The 9,870-nt window shown below is 43.3% G+C and overlaps 1 non-coding gene across 1 annotated transcript; it reads right to left on the minus strand.

Moving 5' to 3' along the window:
• Nucleotides 1–4,721: 4,721 nt before the first annotated feature.
• trnat-agu (transfer RNA threonine (anticodon AGU)) lies at nucleotides 4,722–4,795 on the minus strand. Its single transcript has one exon. It is a non-coding gene; the product is annotated as a tRNA-Thr (tRNA).
• Nucleotides 4,796–9,870: the final 5,075 nt, after the last annotated feature.

Genomic DNA, 9,870 nt, shown 5'->3' on the forward strand with positions numbered 1-9,870 from the left:
GCCTTCCTAATGGCTTGCTGCACCTGCACATTCACTTTCAGTGACTCATGTACAAGGACACCCAGGTCCATTTGAGCATCTGCATTCCCCAATCTTTCACCATTTAGGAAATACTCTGCCTTTCTGTTTTTTCTACCAAAGTGGATAACTTCACATTTATCCACATTATATTCCATCTACCATGTTCTTACCCACTCACTGAGCCTGTTGAGATCCCCCTGAAGCCTCTTCACATCCTCTTCACAATTGACACTGCCACCTAGCTTTGCATCATCAGCAAATTTGGAAATTTTACATTTAGTCCCCTCATCCAAATCATTGATACAGATTGTGAATAGCTGGGGCCCAAGCACCGATCCTTGTGGTACCCCACTAGTCACAGTCTGCCATCCTGAAAAAGACCAGTTTATCCCTACTCTTTGTTTTCTGTCTATTAACCAATTCTCAATCCATGCTAGTATATTACCCCCAATTCCATGTGCCCTAATTTTGTTCACCAACCTCTTGTGTGGGACCTTATCAAAGGCCTTCTGAAAATTCAAATACACCACATCTACCAGTTCCCCTTTGTCTACTCCACTAGTTACATCCTCAAAGAACTCCAATAGGTTTGTCAAACAGGATTTCCCTTTCATAAATCCATGTTGACTCTGCCCAATCTTACTATTAGTTTCTAAGTGCCCAGTTATTGCATCCTTTATAATAGATTCCAGCATTTTCCCAACTACTGATGTGAGGCTAACAGGTCTGTAGTTCCCCGTTTTCTCTCTCCCTCCTTTCTTAAATAGCAGGGTTACATTTGCTATCCTCCAATCTGCAGGAACCATTCCCGAATCTATAGAATTTTGGAAGATGACAACCAATGCGTCCACTATCCCAATGGCCACCTCTTTCAAAACCCTAGGATGTAGGTCATCCGATCCTTGGGATTTATCGACTTTTAGTCCCATTAATTTTGCTAGTACTGTTTTTTTACTAATAATAATTTCTTTAAATTCCTCATCCTCACCACACCCTTGGTTTTCTTGTATTTCTGGGAGGTTTTTTGTGTCTTCCTCCGTGAAGAGAGAAACAAAGTATTTACTTAATTTCTCTGCCATTTCCTCATTCCCCATTATAAATTCTCCCATCTCTGACTGTAAAGGACCTACTTTTAACTTTGCCAGTCTTTTCCTTTTCACATACCTATAGAAGCTTTTACAATCAGTTTTTATATTTTTAGCTAGTTTGTGCTCATATTCCATTTTCCCTTTTTTTAATCAATTTCTTGGTTCCCCCTTTGCTTATTTCTAAAAGGATCCCAATCCTCAGGCTGACTGCTTTTTCTGGCAACTTTATAAACTTCCTCCTTTGACTTAATACTAGCTTTAATTTCTTTTGTTAGTCATGGTTGGATCACTTTTCCTTTTGGGTTTTTATGCCCTAGGAGGAATATATGTTTGTTGCATATTATGCATTACTTCCTTGAATGTTAGCCATTGTATGTCCACCTTCATGCCTTTTAGTGTAGTCTCCCAATCTACCATGGCCAACTTGTCCCTCATACCCTTGTAGTTTCCTCTGTTTAGATTGAAGACCTTAGTTTCAGATTGGACTACATCACTCTCAAACTTAATGTAAAATTCAATCGTATTATGGTCACTTGTCCCGAAATGCCCCTTTACCACAACATTATTGATTAGCCCTTTCTCATTACACTGTACCAGATCCAGAATAGCCTGTTCCCTGGTTGGTTCCTCCACATACTGATCCAGGAAACCATCTCACATGCATTCCAAGAATTCGTCCTCCACATCATTAGTGGTAATTTGATTTGCCCAGTCAATATGTAGATTAAAGTCCCCCATGATTACCGTATTGCCCTTGTTACATGCACTTCTAATTTCTTGATTGATACTATGCCCTACATTACCACTACTGTTTGGTGGCCTATACACAACTCCCACCAATGTTTTCCACCCTTTGCTGTTTCTTAGCTCCACCCAAACTGATTCCAGTTCTACATCACGATCTGCCGAGCCAAGATCCTTTATCTCTACCGTACTGATCTCATCCCTTAACAGCGCTACGCCACCTCCTTTTCCTTTTTGTCTGTCCTTCCTAACTGTTGAGTACCCTGGAACATTCAGTTCCCAGCTTTGGTTACCCTGCAACCATGTCTCTGTAATGGCAATTACATCATACCCATTTACTTCTATTTGTGCCATTAATTCATCCACCTGGTTGCGAATGCTACGTGCATTTAGATAAAGTGCCTTTAACTTTTCTTGTTTAATATTTTTCTGCACTTTGACCCTCTTTACTGTTGGCCTTTGTTTCTGCTCCCTACTAGTTTTGCTGACTACCTTTCTAACTTGCACTTCCAGCTTTGTTTCTCTCCATTCTGGGCCCACACTTAGGTTCCCAGCCCCCTGACAAACTTGTTTAAATCCTTCCCAACAGCACTAGCAAACCCCCTTGCAAGGATATTGGTCCCGGTTCTGCCAAGGTGTAACCCGTCCAGCTTGTACAGGTCCCACCTTCCCCAGAATCAGTCCCAATGCCTCAGGAATTTAAATCCCTCCCTCCTACACCATCTCTCCAGCCACAAATTAATCTGGTCTATTCGCCTATTTCTGCTCTGCCAGCACGTGGCACTGGGAGTAATCCTGAGATTACCACCTTTGAGGTCCTGCTTTTTAATTTATTTCCTAGCTCCCTATATTCTGCTTGCAGGACCTCATCCCTCTTTCTACCTATGTCATTGGTACTGATATGGACCACAACCTCTGGCTGTTCGCCCTCCCCCTCAGCCGCTCAGTGACATCCTTGACCCTGGCACCAGGGAGGCAACATACCATCCTGGAGTCACATCTGCGGCCACAGAAACATATATCTGTTCCCCTTATGATAGAATCCCCCATCACTATTGCTCTTCCACTCTTTTTCCTCTCCTCCTGTGGAGCTGAGCCACTCATAGTGCCACAGACTTGGCTCTTGCTGCATTCCCCTGAGAAACCATCTCCCCCAGCAGTATCCAAAACGGAAAATCTGTTGGAGAGGGAGATGGACCCAGGGGACTCCTGCACTACCTTCCTAGTTATTTTACTCTGTCTGGCGGTCACCCATTCCTTTTCTGCCTGTGCACTCTTTACCTGCAGCGTGACCACCTCGCTAGACGTGCTATCCATGTAGATCTCAGCCTCGTGGATGCTCCACAGTGACTCCAGCCGCAGCTCCAGATCCAAAATGTGGATGTCGAGTAGCTGCAGCTGGAGACACTTCCTGCACACGTGTTCATCTTGGACACCGAAAGTGTCCCTGACTTCCCACATAGCACAGGAGGAGCACTCCACGCTGCCGAGCTGCCCTGCCATGTCCTAACCTTAATTTACTCCCTTTACTTCCTCTAAATTAAAGAATATTAAATACACTAGGGACCTTACTTCACTTTACACACTTCTTACTCTAAGCTAGAGACCTTACTTTTAGTTTAATGACTGGACTGTAGAAATACTCACCAGGTCCTACTTACCAATCAGCTCCTTCCCTGGTTGTGACATCACTTTAGCGGTTTTGCAGTTGTTGTTGTTGGACTGCTCCCGCTCTTGGACTCTTTCTTTGGTGTACTCTTCTTAGTTGGGTGATTAACCAAATGGACTGTACCTTATAAAACATTAATTAAAAATTAACAACTTAAATTAAAATTTGATTGGCCGGGGTGATGATGCACTCCAGTCCCTGCGGCGCCCACCAGTTGCGGAAGGACACCGTGTGCTCCATCTCCAGGGCAACCCGGGTGCGAACATAGCCGCGGAAGCGAGGCAGGCAATTGGGCCGAACGACCCCCTCGACCGCCCGCTGCCTGGACCAGTTAATGGCTATTTTGGCCAGGCCCAGGAGCAGTCCCACGAGGAGATCCTCCAATCTGCCCGCTCCCCACCGCACCGGGTGACCGAAGATCAGGAGCGTGGGACTGAAGTGCAGAAAAAAATCGAGGAGCAGCCCCTTCAAATAATGAAAGAGGGGCTGCAACCGCTCAAATTCTGTATATACATGGAACACAGACTCCCTTTCTTTGGTATAAAGTAAAAACCAATTCCTACAGGGTGAAAAGTTAGGGGAAGCAAGGGAACCCCTCCTTCCACTCCTCTCCCAACACTCAGTTCAAATCGCATTGCTATGTCTGTTTTTATAGGCCCTTTATCAAGGGAGCTGGCTGAGCCCTGCTACAGGAAAACCAGTTTAACCTAGTTTCCCTAATTAACTGCCTTCAGCTGCTCTGAATTATCCTCTGCCTTCTCTGGGGCTGCCGACGCCTTTCAGTGGCAGAAGGCTTGGTAACCAGAGGACACAGATTGGCAAAAGAACCAAAGGCGACATGAGGAAACAGTTTTATTTGCACAGAATGTTGTAGCGATCTGGAATGCACTGCTTTAAACGTTGGTAGAAGCAGATTTAATAGTTACATTCAAAGGGAATTGGATAAATATTTGAAGGGAATACTAACTGAATAGTTCTACCAATGAACCGACACAGGCATGATGGGCCGAATGAGCTCCTTAATCTATACTGTATCATTCTATAAATAAAAAAAGAAAATGCTGGAAATACTCAGCAGGTCAAGCAGCATCTGTGGAGAGAGAAACAGAGTTAACGTTTCAGGTCGATGACCCTTCTGTATCATTCTATGGTTTGTCAGTGTGTCCAGGGGATTGTGTGAGTGAATTCAATTAAAATTAAGGCACCGCTGAGATTTGAACTCAGGATCTCCTGTTTACTAGACAGGCGCTTTAACCAACTAAGCCACGGCACCCAAGCTGTACAACAAGGTGGTGCGTCATCGTTCTGATGTTATGTTTTGTCTGTTTATAACTTGATACTGCATTTTTTCATGCCCAGCACTTTTCAGCGTTCATTCTCCCACATTCTGTTATTGACCGCAGTTTCATATTTCTACCCATATCATGTGTGCTTGCCCCTGGTCTTTTTCATGCAACAACGTGACATTGTCTCGTAAAGAGGCTTTTCTTTCCGGACAGGTTGAATTGGTCTAACATAGGGTTTATAAATTATGGTAATAAACTATTTAAAATATATCTAAATTAAAAAAGCATACTCTGATCATTTTTCCACAGGAAACAGTTTTCGTCTTGGACAGCTTTAGAAACAAGTGCGATAGCAAAATACTGCAGATGTTGGAAATCCGAAATAACAACAGAAAATGCTGGAAAAACTCAGCAGGTCAGGCAACATCCGTGGAGAGAAATTTGAGTTGACGTCAACTCAAATTTCTCTCCACGGATGTTGCCTGACCTGCTGAGTTTTTCCAGCATTTTCTGTTGTTATTTTAGAAACAAGTGCTCGCTTCTAAACTGTTGTAACACAGGATGGGTGTTGATTGTATCTCCATTCTTTGCAACCTCTGTGACAGTGTGATAATTCCGTTCATTCATGTCATATAAATCGTCCTTGTGTACTTTGTAAATTGTATTTCTTTTTTTGTAATTTAGGTACATAGCAACAGGCTGCAATAGAAGACATCTGTAACAAGGATGGACATCTCAATAGTGTGAAGTTGGTAGCTGCTGGAATCACAAGCGGTTGCAGGCAAGTTACATATTTCACATAGACTAATGATGCGTGCTCCAACAATCAAGTGATCGCTTTTTAAACTTTGGCTGCATATTAAGACTGTAGTGGGAGTTGTGTATAGGCCCCCTGGTAACAGCTGTGAAGTGGGAGAATGGATTAATGCAGAGGTTAGACAAGCATGTAGTAAAGGCAGGGTGGTTTTGATGGGAGATTTTAACTTCCATATCAATTGGAATAAGCAGACGAGCTTATGTCAGAAAGGTAGCGAATTTCTTGAGTCTGTTCAGGATCGCTTTCTGCAACAATAGTTCCTAGAACCAACAAGGGGGCAGGCCATATTAGATTTAAAAATGAACAATGGGCCAGATTTAGTTAGCAGCCTAAAGGTACATGAACATTTATCTAACAGCGACCATAATATGATTGAGTTCAATGTTGTGTTTGAAAGGGAGAAACGCAAAACAGGTACTAAGATTCTAGATTTAGGTAAGACTGACTTCAACGGGATGAGGCAGAGACTGTCCACAGTAAACTGGGTGAATCTGTTAATGGGTAAAATGACAGAAGATCAGTGGGAGGTGTTCAAAAAAGAAGCTAACGTGATATTGAACCAGTTTATACCCCTAAGAGGCAAGAGCTCTAACTGCCAAAAAAAAGCCATTGATAACTAAAGAGGTAAGTGACAACATAAAATTAAAAGAAGCATGCAAGAATGCAAAAAATAGCACAAATTCTGGTGAATGGGGGAGATACAAAGAATAGCAAAGGGTGACAAAACAGATAGTAAGAGCTACAACAAGGGAATATGAAAAGAAATTTGCAAGGGATATCAAAATCAACACAAACTACTTTTATAATTATATTAGGAGAAAAAGGGTGGTCGGGAGCAATGTGGGTCCCCTGAAAACTGATGATGGTGATATGAAAATAAGGAAATGGCAGACATGTTGAATAATTACTTTGCGTCAGTATTTACAGTAGAGGAAGAGGATAGCATGCCGCAAATCCCAAGGAAACTAATATTGAATCAGGGACGGGGACTCACCAAAATTAGTAAGCAAAATAATAGTAATGAAGAAAATAATGGCACTAAATCCCCAGGATCAGATGGTTTCCATCCCAGGGTTTTAAAGGAAGTAGGTGAGAACATTGCAGATGTCCCAACTATAATCTTCCAAAGTTCTCTCGATTTGGGAACTGTTCCTTTAGATTGAAAAATTGCACATGTCACTCCGCTATTTAAGAAAGGTGAGAGAGGGAAACCAGGGAATTATACACCAGTTAGCCTAACATCTGTTGTCGGGAAATTACTAGAATCCATAATTAAGGATAGAGTGACTGAGCACCTTGAACATTTTCAGCTGATCAGTGAGAGCCAGCATGGATTTGTAAAAGGTAGGCCATGCCTGACGAACCTGATTGAATTTTTTGAAGAGGTGACTAAAGTAGTGGACTCGGAAATGTCTACGGATGTTATTTATATGGACTTCCAGAAGGCATTTGATAAGAGACTGTTAGCTAAAGTTGAAGCTCACTGTATTAAAGGCAAATTATTGATCTGGTTAAGAAATTGGCTGAGCATCAGGAAACAGAGAGTATGGATAATGGGCAGGTATTCTAATTGGTTAGTGACTAGTGGCATCCCACAGGCATCTGTGTTGGGGCCTCAACTATTCATTGTATTTATGATGGGATAGAGATATGACTTAGATGATGGGATAGAGATCCACATATCCAAGTTTGCCGATGACACAAAGATAGGCGGCATTGTAAGCAGTGTAGAAGGAAGCATAACATTACAAAGATATTAATAGATTAAGTTAATGGACAAAACAGTGGCAAATAGATTTCAATATAGGCAAGTGTGAGGTCATCCACTTTGGACCTAAAAAGGATAGAACAGAGTACTTTCTAAATGGTGAAAAGTTAGAAACAGTGGAGACCCAAAGAGACTTAGGGGTCCATATACATAGATCATTAAAATGTCATGGACAGATACAGAAAATAATCAAAATGGCTACTGGAATGTTGGCCTTTATATCTGGAGGATGAGAATACAAGGGGTTAGAAGTTATGCTGCAGCTGTACAAAACCCTGGTTAGACCACACCTGGAGCACTGTGAGCAGTTCTGGGCACCACACCTTAAGAAGGATATATTGGCCTTGGAGGGAGTGCAGCATAGATTTACCAGAATGATACCCAGACTCCAAGGGTTAAATTACGAGGAGCGATTATACAAAGGTTGTATTCCCCGGAATTTGGAAGATTAAGTTGTGATCCGATTGAAGTTTTCTAAATATTAAGGGGAATTGATGGGGTAGCTAGAGAGAAACTATTTCCGCTGGTTGGGGAATCTAGGACTAGGGAACATAGCCTCAAAATTAGAGCCAGACCTTTCAGGAGTTAGGAAACACTTCTACACGCAGAGGGTGGTAGAAATTTGAAACTCTCTTCTGCAAATAGCACTTGATGCTGGGTCAATTGTTAATTTTAAATCTGAGATGGATAGATTTCTGTTAATGAAAGGTATTAAGGGATATGGGGCAAAGGCGGGTATATGGCGTTAGGTCACAGATCAGCCATGATCTTATTGAATGGCTGAATAGGCTCGAGGGACTAAATTACCTACTCCTGTTCCTATTTCAGAAGCTTGCGTTGAGCTTGGTTGGAGGCCAAAGATAGAGATTAGAGTGGGGTGGGTGGGGAAATTAAAGTGACAGAATAGAGGTATTTAGGAAAGCGACCACCCAATTTGTGTTCGGTATCCCCAGAGTAGGGGAGACTGCACGGTGAGCAGTGAATACTATTCGATTGGAAGAAGTGCATGTACATTGCTGTCTCATATTGTTACAACTTTCAGGACTACCTTTGACTCTCTCTCTCAGGTCATGCCCATAAGTAGTTCCCAGTGTTCAAGAGAATGACTGTACTGCACAGTACCTAATTACATGATAGTGTAACCTGAGGGTGTATCAATTGTACCCCTTTGTAATCCAAACTGGATATCATGTTTTTCACACACGCACGCACTTCTCCAATCTTTCCAAAGATGAACTGAAACACTTCAATGAGACAAGTTGATACAAATTGTCAAGCTGTTTTATTCTACAATCAGCAAGTGAACATATAGGGTAATGGATATAATCCCATATCACCTTGATTCAGCACCAGGATGGCCTGAGGGCACTCCACTTCTTCCTTGAACAGGGGCCCGACCAGTCCCCATCCAGCACCACCCTCCTCCGCCTGGCTGAACTTGTTCTCACATTGAACAACTTCTCCTTTGACTCCACTCACCCTTCAAGTTGAAGGTGTTGCTATGGGAACCCACGTGAGTCCTAGCTATGCCTGCCTTTTTGTGGGATATGTGGAACATTCTTTGTTCCAGTCCTACTCAGGTCCCTTCCCTCACCTCTTTTTCTGGTACATTGATGACTGTATTGGTGCCATTTCCTGTTCTCGCCCTGAAGTAGAAAATTTCATTCACTTTGCTTCCAATTTCCGCCCTTCCTTCACCTTCACATGGCCCATCTCCGACTCTTCCCTTCCCTTCCTCAACTTCTCAGTCTTCATTTCTGGGGATAGGCTATTGACAAACATCCACTATAAGCCCACTGATGCCCACAGCTACCTGTACTACACTTCCTACTACCCCGCTTCCTGTAAGGACTCTATTCCATTCTCCCAGTTTCTCCGTCACCGCCGCATCTGCTCTGACGATGCCACCTTCCACACCAGTGCTTCCGATATATCTTCCTTTTCCCTCAACCGAGGATCCCCTCTACCGTAGTTGACATGGCTGATTGTGTCCATTCAATTTCCCACACTTCTGCTCTCACCCCTTCCCCTCCCTCCCAGAACCACAATAGAGTTCCCCTTGTCCTCACCTTTCACCCCACCAGCCTCCACATTCAATGTTTCATCCTCTGCCATTTCCGCCACCTCCAGCGTGATCCCACCACCAAACACATCTTCCCCTCACCTCCCCTTTCAGCATTCCGAAGGGACTGTTCCCTCTGCAACACCCTGGTCCACTCCTCTATCACCCCCAACAGCTCCTCCCCTCCCCACGGTACCTTCCTGTGCAAGCGCAGGAGATGCAACACCTGCCCTTTTACCTCCTCTCTTCCCACTGTCCAGGGTCCTAAACACCTCTTCCAGGTGAAACAGCGATTTACTTGTACTTCTTGCAATTTAATATACTGTATTTGCTGCTCACGATGTGGTCTCCTCTAAATTGGGGAAACCAAATGCAGATTGGGCGACCGCTTTGCGGAACACCTCCGTTCAGTCCA

The sequence above is a fragment of the Somniosus microcephalus genome, chromosome 22 (assembly GCF_052327205.1).
Source record: "Somniosus microcephalus isolate GS21.2 chromosome 22, FLI_Smic_1.0, whole genome shotgun sequence".
NCBI classification, from domain to species: domain Eukaryota; kingdom Metazoa; phylum Chordata; class Chondrichthyes; order Squaliformes; family Somniosidae; genus Somniosus; species Somniosus microcephalus.